We start from the raw sequence: 14363 nt of genomic DNA on the forward strand, positions 1-14363 counted from the left end.
TCCTCTCCAGAAACCCGGGATCTGCTTCAGTAAAGCAGCCGATGACAGCCGAAATGGGCTTCTGCGCATGCGCAGAAGCTCTGTTTTGACTGTCATCGGCTGCTTTAGTGAGGCAGCTGCAGCGTTGGTGTGCCAGCCAGAAGTGGTACGCCCAGTGTCGTACTGGGGCATGAAGGGCCCACCGGGGGACTGCAACGCTAGGGGCCCACCAAAGTGGTGTGGCCAGCCATCATAGAGGCAAGATCAGACACTAGATGGGGAGTGGTCAGCCCACGAAGGACAGCTAGCACCATAGTATAGTACGTATATAAAAAATGCAGTGTGTATATAAAGAGTACACAGTCTTGACCTGACCCTCAGATTGGGCGGAACAGTCACAAAAAAAATCGGGTTTGTCCCACTAGACTCAGAACATTTGACAGACTGTCCTACCTGTTCTTGTCACTCACCACCTGTGGCTACTGGTTTCTTTAGTTGTGGCTTGTCTGGATCCTGGAATGTTCCCTATTTGGAAAAAATATGGGTACAATTAGAAAATTCCAACCAGCCCAGGCGTTAAATCAATAGGATCCACAATTAATACTTAGGCTTTCCTCCAGCCCCACATTAAAGTAATAGTATTCCCATTGAATAAATAAACCTATTTCCCTCCCTCCAGACAGTCCCAGCAATAAATAGCATTTAAGTATAATAAATATACCTATTTACCGCAACCGTCACTGCCATTAAATAATTCATATTCATATTTAATAAATAGACCTCATGCTCCTCAAACTCAACCCCACATTTAGATAATAGCCCCCACACCACTCCATCTTAAATTAATAGTCCCCACTATAAAATTAAATTGCCCCACCATCACCCCACAAACAAAATAGCACCCATTAGTTAGCCACCACCTATCACACACATATTACATTGTCACAAGCCCGCTGTGCCATCACTCACACACTACTGTGCCCCTTCATCACCATCCTGTGCCCCCTTATGATCACACTGCACCCTCCATGCTGCTTCTGACCCACCCTTCATCACCCTATACCATGCTGCTCTGGCCCCTCTCATGCCCTTATTGCCCCTTATCTCTCATGGCCTTAATGCCCCTCATCATTTCTCATGCCCTTATTGCCCATCTCTCTCATGCCCTTATTACCCCCTAAGCATCTCTCATGCCATTATTGCCCCTAAGCATCTCTCATGCCCTTATTGCCCCTCATCATCTCTCATGCCCTTACTGCCCCTCATCATCTCTCATGCCCTTATTGCCCCTCAGCATCTCTCATGTTCTTATTGCCCCTCATCATCTCTCATGCCCTTATTGCCCCTCAGCATCTCTCATGCCCTTATTGCCCCTCATCATCTCTCATGCCCTTACTGCCCCTCATCATCTCTCATGCCCTTATTGCCCCTCAGCATCTCTCATGTTCTTATTGCCCCTCATCATCTCTCATGCCCTTATTGCCCCTCAGCATCTCTCATGCCCTTATTGCCCCTCAGCATCTCTCATGCCATTATTTCCCATCTCTCTCATGCCCTTATTGCCTCTCATCATCTCTCTCATGCCCTTATTGCCCCTCATCTCTATCATGCCCTTATTGCTCCTCATCTTTTATGCCACATCTGTTTCTCTCCCCTCTCCTTCAAAATGACAGGCTGCTCGCTGCGGGGGTGCGCGCTTTACTAACCTGCTGCTCCTGCATTCTTCGTGTAGCTCCCCTGGGCGGCAGGACGTCCCCAACATGGGCGGTTCTTCTTCCAAGATGAGTCATGTGACATATCATGTGACATGACTCATCTGTACGGCGCATGTGCAGAGAGCCACAGTCGCGTCTGGGCTCTCTACACTTCAATCACATATTCACCTGTTCGGAACGACGGACCAGGCGGGAGCGTTGCTAACCAGCGTCGGGGCCTACCGGTGGATCGCCCGGCTCACCGGCAGGCCAGTCCGACGCTGGGTACGCCTGTCAGGTGTTGCCAACGCCTGGTTTATACTATCATTTCAAAATAAAGTATAATGTTTGCATTGTAACTGGTTAAGATAACATTTGATATGTTAAACATGTTCCTTATTAAGTGTTTTCTTTTATCACTATGCATACAGTAAGATTCAGATTATGAATTTACACAGAGATCAGTAGGTAGCACTTGTATTATACTATGTTTATGCTAACATTTTAAAATAAATTAGAATTTGTTGGAAAGAGAATTAAAGGGGTTATTTTTCCATTTTTATAGTAAAAAAAAAAAAAAAAAAAAAAAAAAGGCACCGCTGGGATTCGAACCCAGGATCTCCTGTTTACTAGACAGGCGCTTTAACCAACTAAGCCACGGCGCCATCTCGAAAAATTTTCTATTCTCAGAGGTTAAAATGTATGACAGTCTGACGAGTACTATTTGTAAACAAAAAGAACAGAAAATTCTAAAAATGTGTGCAATGGTTTTTTCTTTCTGTGTGCCTGAAATTGCAGAATCATTTTTGTAACATAGTGATAGAGATTATATTTGTTGCAGGAGCCGGTGAGCCCAGAAAGACCTGTAATGTAATGCTAATGTAGAAAACTATTAAGTCCTTTTTCAACTTCCACGCGCTGAAAATATCAAAGTATTTTAAGTGACCCAACTCCGTTAGAAAGTTAATCAATTTGCCACAGTAAACTATCACAGCTTTGAGAAAATAAGATTGGAGCCGCGTGTTATTTATGGGCGCTGAGAAAGTAGGGAAACTGGCAGTGAAGAAATGGAACATAAAGAGAATCGTGTTCTTCGCTTCTGACAGGCAGACATTATTTTTGTTGAAAAGGGACAAGTCGGGTCTAACTCAATACAAGAAACTCAATTTACTGCGACGTGTGTGAAAAACAGTTTATTGGCTTACTATAGAAAAAAATATCGGACGGAAGAGAGGGAATTGGTAATGAATCGGAAGCAGCAGTACTTCCAATGTAAACAATGTCGATACACTATTGACTACTTTCATCATTAATATTACACGGAGACAACTAGAACACTACATTTATTTTGTTAAAAATAAATAATAAATGCTACATTAAGTAATCTCGTCAATTATCTTAAAGCAATGGCTAATTGGACGCTACCTGATAGAAGAAGCCTTTATATTTAACATAACATTCCCCTATTTTAAGAAGTATAACTTACCGATACCTATTCCTATTAGGTCTATTAGAAGAAAAAAGTATGATTACATTTCAAGTTAAACTTTTATACTATTTAAATCTATAAGGGGCATTGTGACAGGATGGACCGCCTATGCCACCATGTCTGTTGTTATTTTGCCACCGGTTCCTATCGTTATCCCAAATGCGCCTTCTTGTCGCAGTAGGAGGGGCTTACAAATGCTGCCACCACTGGACTCCTTACCGGTATCCAGAACCGGGTTCCTTCTGGATAACGGTCACTGCTAAGGTACCCACTTGCTGCTACACCTGGGCTGGTACTCCTGACCTCTTACTAGAGATCAGGGTTGCTGTGGATGGATCCCCACTGGCCTATCACACAGGCCAGAGCTGCTGGGGAGCGGGCAGAGCGGTGGTGCTGGAAAGCTTGGGCCAAACCTCAGACAGCAGGGAGTGGATTAGATTTTGGGTCACAGGTTTTTCAGCATGGAGAAGTTCTCAAGCAGGTCTTTGAAGCAAGTGATGTTTATTTGCTTTCACACTGGTTAAAGGTACCAGTGATCAGGTCAGATGGAACAAGAATGATACATTTCAGTACATGCCAGTGCTGTTTTATACAGTTTTGGACACAGCCTCACAGGGTAAGCCAGCCCTCTGAGTTCGGAGTTATGTTTAGTATCAGGATGCATTATGTTTACCCAAACATGGATTTACATGCAATGGAAAGCTAACAATATTTACACATCTGTGATATCCTAAAACTTGCTGTGATTTTCTGCATCCTGTTGTAGACACAGAAGAAACCTATCAGCAAGTCTAATTAAACCTTCCTGTGCCTTCAGGTGTGTTGGACACTCACACATCAAAAGGTCTAATTAACATGAGATTAATATCATCATCATCACCATCACCATTTATTTATTAACATGGGGCTTTCTTCAGACAGTTGCAGAATACACATTTCCTCCACTCTGTTTCTAACTTGTGAATTCCCAAACAAAAGTCACAAAACCCCAAACAAGACATTTCCTCTAACAAAATACCCAAAAGACTTCCTCAACAAGTGCTTATTGCATCAGAAATGAATACCATTCCTCTACAAAGTGCCACACGATATAGTAAAATCAGTACATTGCAATTATATAAATAAGCGACCTGCGCTATTTCCTTTGAATAAATTTATACCATAACTCAGTGGTTCCCAAACTTTCTCAGTTCGAGTCACCCTTAGGGTCACCATAATCTTTCCAAGGCACCCCTAAGCCAAATTAATTACCGGGTAGTCCCGTTTTTTAAGTAGTTGGGTCAAAATGACGTAAGATGTATTTAGGCCCCATCATCATCACATTGTGCCCCTTCATCATATCACTGCGCCTCTTCACCATATTACTCTGTCCCCCTCTTCGTCATCTCACACTCTGTGTCCCCTTCTTCACCATCTCTCTCGGTCCCCCTTCAGCGCGTCTCTCTGTCCCCCTCCTTCAGCGTCTCTCTCTCTGTCCCCCTCCATCAGCGTCTCTCTCTCTGTTCCCCTCCTTCAGCGTCTCTCTCTTTGTCCTCCTCCTTCAGCGTCTCTCTCTCTGCCCCCTTCAGCGTTTCTCTCTGCCCCCTTCAGCGTGTCTCTCTGCCCCTTCAGCGTGTCTCTCTGCCCCCATTCAGCATGTCTCTCTGCCCCATTCAGCGTGTCTCTCTGCCCCATTCAGCGTGTCTCTCTCTGTCCCCCTTCAGCGTGTCTCGCTGTCCCCCTTCAGCGTGTCTCTCTGTCCCCCTTCAGCGTCTCTCTCTGTCCCCCTTCAGCGTCTCTCTCTGTCCCCCTTCAGTGTCTCAATCTGTTCCCCTTTAGTGTTTCTCTGTCGCCCTTCAGTGTCTCTCTGTGCCCCCTTCAGTGTCTCTCTGTCCCCCTTCAGTGTCTCTCTGTGCCCCCTTCAGTGTCTCTCTGTCCCCCTTCAGTGTCTCTCTGTGCCCCCTTCAGTGTCTTTCTCTGTCCCCCTTCAGTGTCTCTCTCTGTCCCTCTTCAGTGTCTCTCTCTGTCCCCCTTCAGTGTGTCTCTCTCTGTCCCCCTTCAGTGTCTCTCTCTGCCCCCTTCAGTGTCTCTCTGTCCCCCTTCAGTGTCTCTCTTTGTCCCACTTCAGTGTCTCTCTCTGCCAGCTTCAGTGTCTCTCTATCCCCCTTCAGTGTCTCTCTCTGCCCTATTCAGCGTGTCTCTCTGCCCCCATTCAGCGTGTCTCTCTGCCCCCATTCAGCGTGTCAATCTGCCCCATTCAGCGTGTCGCTCTTTGTCCCTCTTCTGCATGTCTCTCTGTCCCCCTTCAGCGTGTCTCTCTGTCCCCCTTCAGCGTGTCTCTCTGTCCACCTTCAGCGTCTCTCTCTGTCCCCCTTCAGTGTCTCTCTCTGCCCCTTCAGTGTCTCTCTCTGTCCCCCTTCAGTGTCTCTCTGTCCCCCTTCAGTGTCTCTCTGTCCCCCTTCAGTGTCTCTCTCTGTCCCACTTCAGTGTCTCTCTCTGCACAGTTCAGTGTCTTTCTCTGTCCCCCTTCAGTGTCTCTCTCTCTGTCCCCCTTCAGTGTCTCTCTGTGCCCCCCTTCAGTGTCTCTCTGCCCCCTTCAGTGTCTCTCTGTGCCCCCTTCAGTGTCTCTCTGTGCCCCCTTCAGTGTCTCTCTCTGCCCCCTTCAGCGTGTCTCTGTCCCCCTTCAGTGTGTCTCTCTGTCCCCCTTCAGTGTCTCTCTCTGTCCCCCTTCAGTGTCTCTCTATGCCTCCTTCAGTGTCTCTCTGTCCCCCTTCAGTGTCTCTCTGTGCCCCCTTCAGTGTCTCTCTGTCCCCCTTCAGTGTCTCTCTGTGGCCCCTTCAGTGTCTTTCTCTGTCCCCCTTCAGTGTCTTTCTCTGTCCCTCTTCAGTGTCTCTCTCTGTCCCCCTTCAGTGTGTCTCTCTCTGTCCCCCTTTAGTGTCTCTCTCTGCCCCCTTCAGTGACTCTCTGTCCCCCTTCAGTGTCTCTCTCTGTCCCACTTCAGTGTCTCTCTCTGCCCCCTTCAGTGTCTCTCTATCCCCCTTCAGTGTCTCTCTCTGCCCTATTCAGCGTGTCTATCTGCCCCCATTCAGCGTATCTCTCTGCCCTATTAAGCGTGTCTCTCTGCCCCATTCAGCGTGTCGCTCTTTGTCCCCCTTCTGCATGTCTCTCTGTCCCCCTTCAGCGTGTCTCTCTGTCCCCCTTCAGCGTGTCTCTCTGTCCACCTTCAGCGTCTCTCTCTGTCCCCCTTCAGTGTCTCTCTGTGCCCCCTTCAGTTTCTCTCTCTGTCCCCCTTCAGTGTCTCTCTGTGCCCCCTTCAGCGTGTCTCTCTGTCCCACTTCAGTGTCTCTCTCTGTCCCCCTTCAGTGTCTCTCTATGCCCCCTTCAGTGTCTCTCTGTCCCCCTTCAGTGTCTCTCTGTCCCCCTTCAGTGTCTCTCTGTGGCCCCTTCAGTGTCTTTCTCTGTCCCCCTTCAGTGTCTTTCTCTGTCCCTCTTCAGTGTCTCTCTCTGTCCCCCTTCAGTGTGTCTCTCTCTATCCCCCTTTAGTGTCTCTCTCTGCCCCCTTAAGTGACTCTCTGTCCCCCTTCAGTGTCTCTCTGTCCCCCTTCAGTGTCTCTCTGTGCCCCCTTCAGTGTCTCTCTGTCCCCATTCAGTGTCTCTCTGTGGCCCCTTCAGTGTCTTTCTCTGTCCCCCTTCAGTGTCTTTCTCTGTCCCTCTTCAGTGTCTCTCTCTGTCCCCCTTCAGTGTGTCTCTCTCTGTCCCCCTTTAGTGTCTCTCTCTGCCCCCTTCAGTGACTCTCTGTCCCACTTCAGTGTCTCTCTCTGCCAGCTTCAGTGTCTCTCTATCCCCCTTCAGTGTCTCTCTCTGCCCTATTCAGCGTGTCTCTCTGCCCCCATTCAGCGTGTCTCTCTGCCCCCATTCAGCGTGTCAATCTGCCCCATTCAGCGTGTCGCTCATTGTCCCCCTTCTGCATGTCTCTCTGTCCCTCTTCAGCGTGTCTCTCTGTCCCCCTTCAGCGTGTCTCTCTGTCCACCTTCAGCGTCTCTCTCTGTCCCCCTTCAGTGTCTCTCTCTGCCCCTTCAGTGTCTCTCTCTGCCCCTTCAGTGTCTCTCTGTCCCCCTTCAGTGTCTCTCTGTCCCCCTTCAGTGTCTCTCTCTGTCCCACTTCAGTGTCTCTCTCTGCACAGTTCAGTGTCTTTCTCTGTCCCCCTTCAGTGTCTCTCTCTCTGTCCCCCTTTAGTGTCTCTCTGTGCCCCCCTTCAGTGTCTCTCTGCCCCCCTTCAGTGTCTCTCTGTGCCCCCTTCAGTGTCTCTCTGTCCCCCTTCAGTGTCTCTCTGTGCCCCCTTCAGTGTCTCTCTCTGCCCCCTTCAGCGTGTCTCTGTCCCCCTTCAGTGTGTCTCTCTGTCCCCCTTCAGTGTCTCTCTCTGTCCCCCTTCAGTGTCTCTCTATGCCCCCTTCAGTGTCTCTCTGTCCCCCTTCAGTGTCTCTCTGTGCCCCCTTCAGTGTCTCTCTGTGCCCCCTTCAGTGTCTCTCTGTGGCCCCTTCAGTGTCTTTCTCTGTCCCCCTTCAGCGTCTTTCTCTGTCCCTCTTCAGTGTCTCTCTCTGTCCCCCTTCAGTGTGTCTCTCTCTGTCCCCCTTTAGTGTCTCTCTCTGCCCCCTTCAGTGACTCTCTGTCCCCCTTCAGTGTCTCTCTGTCCCCCTTCAGTGTCTCTCTGTGCCCCCTTCAGTGTCTCTCTGTGCCCCCTTCAGTGTCTCTCTCTGCCCCCTTCAGCGTGTCTCTGTCCCCCTTCAGTGTGTCTCTCTGTCCCCCTTCAGTGTCTCTCTCTGTCCCCCTTCAGTGTCTCTCTATGCCTCCTTCAGTGTCTCTCTGTCCCCCTTCAGTGTCTCTCTGTGCCCCCTTCAGTGTCTCTCTGTCCCCCTTCAGTGTCTCTCTGTGGCCCCTTCAGTGTCTTTCTCTGTCCCCCTTCAGTGTCTTTCTCTGTCCCTCTTCAGTGTCTCTCTCTGTCCCCCTTCAGTGTGTCTCTCTCTGTCCCCCTTTAGTGTCTCTCTCTGCCCCCTTCAGTGACTCTCTGTCCCCCTTCAGTGTCTCTCTCTGTCCCACTTCAGTGTCTCTCTCTGCCCCCTTCAGTGTCTCTCTATCCCCCTTCAGTGTCTCTCTCTGCCCTATTCAGCGTGTCTATCTGCCCCCATTCAGCGTATCTCTCTGCCCTATTAAGCGTGTCTCTCTGCCCCATTCAGCGTGTCGCTCTTTGTCCCCCTTCTGCATGTCTCTCTGTCCCCCTTCAGCGTGTCTCTCTGTCCCCCTTCAGCGTGTCTCTCTGTCCACCTTCAGCGTCTCTCTCTGTCCCCCTTCAGTGTCTCTCTGTGCCCCCTTCAGTTTCTCTCTCTGTCCCCCTTCAGTGTCTCTCTGTGCCCCCTTCAGCGTGTCTCTCTGTCCCACTTCAGTGTCTCTCTCTGTCCCCCTTCAGTGTCTCTCTATGCCCCCTTCAGTGTCTCTCTGTCCCCCTTCAGTGTCTCTCTGTCCCCCTTCAGTGTCTCTCTGTGGCCCCTTCAGTGTCTTTCTCTGTCCCCCTTCAGTGTCTTTCTCTGTCCCTCTTCAGTGTCTCTCTCTGTCCCCCTTCAGTGTGTCTCTCTCTATCCCCCTTTAGTGTCTCTCTCTGCCCCCTTAAGTGACTCTCTGTCCCCCTTCAGTGTCTCTCTGTCCCCCTTCAGTGTCTCTCTGTGCCCCCTTCAGTGTCTCTCTGTCCCCATTCAGTGTCTCTCTGTGGCCCCTTCAGTGTCTTTCTCTGTCCCCCTTCAGTGTCTTTCTCTGTCCCTCTTCAGTGTCTCTCTCTGTCCCCCTTCAGTGTGTCTCTCTCTGTCCCCCTTTAGTGTCTCTCTCTGCCCCCTTCAGTGACTCTCTGTCCCACTTCAGTGTCTCTCTCTGCCAGCTTCAGTGTCTCTCTATCCCCCTTCAGTGTCTCTCTCTGCCCTATTCAGCGTGTCTCTCTGCCCCCATTCAGCGTGTCTCTCTGCCCCCATTCAGCGTGTCAATCTGCCCCATTCAGCGTGTCGCTCATTGTCCCCCTTCTGCATGTCTCTCTGTCCCTCTTCAGCGTGTCTCTCTGTCCCCCTTCAGCGTGTCTCTCTGTCCACCTTCAGCGTCTCTCTCTGTCCCCCTTCAGTGTCTCTCTCTGCCCCTTCAGTGTCTCTCTCTGCCCCTTCAGTGTCTCTCTGTCCCCCTTCAGTGTCTCTCTGTCCCCCTTCAGTGTCTCTCTCTGTCCCACTTCAGTGTCTCTCTCTGCACAGTTCAGTGTCTTTCTCTGTCCCCCTTCAGTGTCTCTCTCTCTGTCCCCCTTTAGTGTCTCTCTGTGCCCCCCTTCAGTGTCTCTCTGCCCCCCTTCAGTGTCTCTCTGTGCCCCCTTCAGTGTCTCTCTGTCCCCCTTCAGTGTCTCTCTGTGCCCCCTTCAGTGTCTCTCTCTGCCCCCTTCAGCGTGTCTCTGTCCCCCTTCAGTGTGTCTCTCTGTCCCCCTTCAGTGTCTCTCTCTGTCCCCCTTCAGTGTCTCTCTATGCCCCCTTCAGTGTCTCTCTGTCCCCCTTCAGTGTCTCTCTGTGCCCCCTTCAGTGTCTCTCTGTGCCCCCTTCAGTGTCTCTCTGTGGCCCCTTCAGTGTCTTTCTCTGTCCCCCTTCAGCGTCTTTCTCTGTCCCTCTTCAGTGTCTCTCTCTGTCCCCCTTCAGTGTGTCTCTCTCTGTCCCCCTTTAGTGTCTCTCTCTGCCCCCTTCAGTGACTCTCTGTCCCCCTTCAGTGTCTCTCTGTCCCCCTTCAGTGTCTCTCTGTGCCCCCTTCAGTGTCTCTCTGTCCCCCTTCAGTGTCTCTCTGTGGCCCATTCAGTGTCTTTCTCTGTCCCCCTTCAGTGTCTTTCTCTGTCCCTCTTCAGTGTCTCTCTCTCTGTCCCCCTTTAGTGTCTCTCTGTGCCCCCCTTCAGTGTCTCTCTGCCCCCCTTCAGTGTCTCTCTGTGCCCCCTTCAGTGTCTCTCTGTCCCCCTTCAGTGTCTCTCTGTGCCCCCTTCAGTGTCTCTCTCTGCCCCCTTCAGCGTGTCTCTGTCCCCCTTCAGTGTGTCTCTCTGTCCCCCTTCAGTGTCTCTCTCTGTCCCCCTTCAGTGTCTCTCTATGCCCCCTTCAGTGTCTCTCTGTCCCCCTTCAGTGTCTCTCTGTGCCCCCTTCAGTGTCTCTCTGTGCCCCCTTCAGTGTCTCTCTGTGGCCCCTTCAGTGTCTTTCTCTGTCCCCCTTCAGCGTCTTTCTCTGTCCCTCTTCAGTGTCTCTCTCTGTCCCCCTTCAGTGTGTCTCTCTCTGTCCCCCTTTAGTGTCTCTCTCTGCCCCCTTCAGTGACTCTCTGTCCCCCTTCAGTGTCTCTCTGTCCCCCTTCAGTGTCTCTCTGTGCCCCCTTCAGTGTCTCTCTGTCCCCCTTCAGTGTCTCTCTGTGGCCCATTCAGTGTCTTTCTCTGTCCCCCTTCAGTGTCTTTCTCTGTCCCTCTTCAGTGTCTCTCTCTGTCCCCCTTCAGTATGTCTCTCTCTGTCCCCCTTTAGTGTCTCTCTCTGCCCCCTTCAGTGACTCTCTGTCCCACTTCAGTGTCTCTCTCTGCCCCCTTCAGTGTCTCTCTATCCCCCTTCAGTGTCTCTCTCTGCCCTATTCAGCGTGTCTCTCTGCCCCCATTCAGCGTATCTCTCTGCCCTATTCAGCGTGTCTCTCTGCCCCATTCAGCGTGTCGCTCTTTGTCCCCCTTCTGCATGTCTCTCTGTCCCCCTTCAGCGTGTCTCTCTCTGTCCCCCTTCAGCGTGTCTCGCTGTCCCCCTTCAGCGTGTCTCTCTGTCCCCCTTCAGCGTCTCTCTCTGTCCCCCTTCAGCGTCTCTCTCTGTCCCCCTTCAGTGTCTCAATCTGTTCCCCTTTAGTGTTTCTCTGTCGCCCTTCAGTGTCTCTCTGTGCCCCCTTCAGTGTCTCTCTGTCCCCCTTCAGTGTCTCTCTGTGCCCCCTTCAGTGTCTCTCTGTCCCCCTTCAGTGTCTCTCTGTGGCCCCTTCAGTGTCTTTCTCTGTCCCCCTTCAGTGTCTTTCTCTGTCCCTCTTCAGTGTCTCTCTCTGTCCCCCTTCAGTGTGTCTCTCTCTGTCCCCCTTTAGTGTCTCTCTCTGCCCCCTTCAGTGACTCTCTGTCCCCCTTCAGTGTCTCTCTGTCCCCCTTCAGTGTCTCTCTGTGCCCCCTTCAGTGTCTCTCTGTCCCCCTTCAGTGTCTCTCTGTGGCCCATTCAGTGTCTTTCTCTGTCCCCCTTCAGTGTCTTTCTCTGTCCCCCTTTAGTGTCTCTCTCTGCCCCCTTCAGTGACTCTCTGTCCCACTTCAGTGTCTCTCTCTGCCCCCTTCAGTGTCTCTCTATCCCCCTTCAGTGTCTCTCTCTGCCCTATTCAGCGTGTCTCTCTGCCCCCATTCAGCGTATCTCTCTGCCCTATTCAGCGTGTCTCTCTGCCCCATTCAGCGTGTCGCTCTTTGTCCCCCTTCTGCATGTCTCTCTGTCCCCCTTCAGCGTGTCTCTCTGTCCCCCTTCAGCGTGTCTCTCTGTCCACCTTCAGCGTCTCTCTCTGTCCCCCTTCAGTGTCTCTCTGTCCCCCTTCAGTGTCTCTCTCTCTGTCCCCCTTCAGTGTCTCTTTGTGCCCCCTTTAGTGTCTCTCTGCCCCCCTTCAGTGTCTCTCTGTGCCCCCTTCAGTGTCTCTCTGTCCCCCTTCAGTGTCTCTCTGTGCCCCCCTTTAGTGTCTCTCTGTCCCCCTTCAGTGTCTTTCTCTGTCCCTCTTCAGTGTCTCTCTCTGTCCCCCTTCAGTGTCTCTCTCTCTGTCCCCCTTCAGTGTCTCTTTGTGCCCCCTTTAGTGTCTCTCTGCCCCCCTTCAGTGTCTCTCTGTGCCCCCTTCAGTGTCTCTCTGTCCCCCTTCAGTGTCTCTCTGTGCCCCCCTTCAGTGTCTCTCTGTCCCCCTTCAGTGTCTTTCTCTGTCCCTCTTCAGTGTCTCTCTCTGTCCCCCTTCAGTGTCTCTCTCTCTGTCCCCCTTCAGTGTCTCTTTGTGCCCCCTTTAGTGTCTCTCTGCCCCCCTTCAGTGTCTCTCTGTGCCCCCTTCAGTGTCTCTCTGTCCCCCTTCAGTGTCTCTCTGTGCCCCCTTCAGTGTCTCTCTCTGCCCCCTTCAGCGTGTCTCTGTCCCCCTTCAGTGTGTCTCTCTGTCCCCCTTCAGTGTCTCTCTCTGTCCCCCTTCAGTGTCTCTCTATGCCCCCTTCAGTGTCTCTCTGTCCCCCTTCAGTGTCTCTCTGTGCCCCCTTCAGTGTCTCTCTGTCCCCCTTCAGTGTCTCTCTGTGGCCCCTTCAGTGTCTTTCTCTGTCCCCCTTCAGTGTCTTTCTCTGTCCCTCTTCAGTGTCTCTCTCTGTCCCCCTTCAGTGTGTCTCTCTCTATCCCCCTTTAGTGTCTCTCTCTGCCCCCTTAAGTGACTCTCTGTCCCCCTTCAGTGTGTCTCTGTCCCCCTTCAGTGTCTCTCTGTGCCCCCTTCAGTGTCTCTCTGTCCCCATTCAGTGTCTCTCTGTGGCCCCTTCAGTGTCTTTCTCTGTCCCCCTTCAGTGTCTTTCTCTGTCCCTCTTCAGTGTCTCTCTCTGTCCCCCTTCAGTGTGTCTCTCTCTGTCCCCCTTTAGTGTCTCTCTCTGCCCCCTTCAGTGACTCTCTGTCCCACTTCAGTGTCTCTCTCTGCCAGCTTCAGTGTCTCTCTATCCCCCTTCAGTGTCTCTCTCTGCCCTATTCAGCGTGTCTCTCTGCCCCCATTCAGCGTGTCTCTCTGCCCCCATTCAGCGTGTCAATCTGCCCCATTCAGCGTGTCGCTCATTGTCCCCCTTCTGCATGTCTCTCTGTCCCTCTTCAGCGTGTCTCTCTGTCCCCCTTCAGCGTGTCTCTCTGTCCACCTTCAGCGTCTCTCTCTGTCCCCCTTCAGTGTCTCTCTCTGCCCCTTCAGTGTCTCTCTCTGCCCCTTCAGTGTCTCTCTGTCCCCCTTCAGTGTCTCTCTGTCCCCCTTCAGTGTCTCTCTCTGTCCCACTTCAGTGTCTCTCTCTGCACAGTTCAGTGTCTTTCTCTGTCCCCTTTCAGTGTCTCTCTCTCTGTCCCCCTTTAGTGTCTCTCTGTGCCCCCCTTCAGTGTCTCTCTGCCCCCCTTCAGTGTCTCTCTGTGCCCCCTTCAGTGTCTCTCTGTCCCCCTTCAGTGTCTCTCTGTGCCCCCTTCAGTGTCTCTCTCTGCCCCCTTCAGCGTGTCTCTGTCCCCCTTCAGTGTGTCTCTCTGTCCCCCTTCAGTGTCTCTCTCTGTCCCCCTTCAGTGTCTCTCTATGCCCCCTTCAGTGTCTCTCTGTCCCCCTTCAGTGTCTCTCTGTGCCCCCTTCAGTGTCTCTCTGTGCCCCCTTCAGTGTCTCTCTGTGGCCCCTTCAGTGTCTTTCTCTGTCCCCCTTCAGCGTCTTTCTCTGTCCCTCTTCAGTGTCTCTCTCTGTCCCCCTTCAGTGTGTCTCTCTCTGTCCCCCTTTAGTGTCTCTCTCTGCCCCCTTCAGTGACTCTCTGTCCCCCTTCAGTGTCTCTCTGTCCCCCTTCAGTGTCTCTCTGTGCCCCCTTCAGTGTCTCTCTGTCCCCCTTCAGTGTCTCTCTGTGGCCCATTCAGTGTCTTTCTCTGTCCCCCTTCAGTGTCTTTCTCTGTCCCTCTTCAGTGTCTCTCTCTGTCCCCCTTCAGTGTGTCTCTCTCTGTCCCCCTTTAGTGTCTCTCTCTGCCCCCTTCAGTGACTCTCTGTCCCACTTCAGTGTCTCTCTCTGCCCCCTTCAGTGTCTCTCTATCCCCCTTCAGTGTCTCTCTCTGCCCTATTCAGCGTGTCTCTCTGCCCCCATTCAGCGTATCTCTCTGCCCTATTCAGCGTGTCTCTCTGCCCCATTCAGCGTGTCGCTCTTTGTCCCCCTTCTGCATGTCTCTCTGTCCCCCTTCAGCGTGTCTCTCTCTGTCCCCCTTCAGCGTGTCTCGCTGTCCCCCTTCAGCGTGTCTCTCTGTCCCCCTTCAGCGTCTCTCTCTGTCCCCCTTCAGCGTCTCTCTCTGTCCCCCTTCAGTGTCTCAATCTGTTCCCCTTTAGTGTTTCTCTGTCGCCCTTCAGTGTCTCTCTGTGCCCCCTTCAGTGTCTCTCTGTCCCCCTTCAGTGTCTCTCTGTGCCCC

At 52.1% G+C, this 14363-nt stretch overlaps 1 non-coding gene across 1 annotated transcript; it reads right to left on the reverse strand.

The window, feature by feature from the left end:
* Positions 1-2264: 2264 nt before the first annotated feature.
* On the reverse strand, positions 2265-2338 carry TRNAT-AGU (transfer RNA threonine (anticodon AGU)). The gene has a single exon. It is a non-coding gene; the product is annotated as a tRNA-Thr (tRNA).
* Positions 2339-14363: the final 12025 nt, after the last annotated feature.

The sequence above is a fragment of the Mixophyes fleayi genome, chromosome 5 (genome assembly GCF_038048845.1).
Source record: "Mixophyes fleayi isolate aMixFle1 chromosome 5, aMixFle1.hap1, whole genome shotgun sequence".
In the NCBI taxonomy this organism is placed as follows: Eukaryota; Metazoa; Chordata; class Amphibia; order Anura; family Limnodynastidae; genus Mixophyes; species Mixophyes fleayi.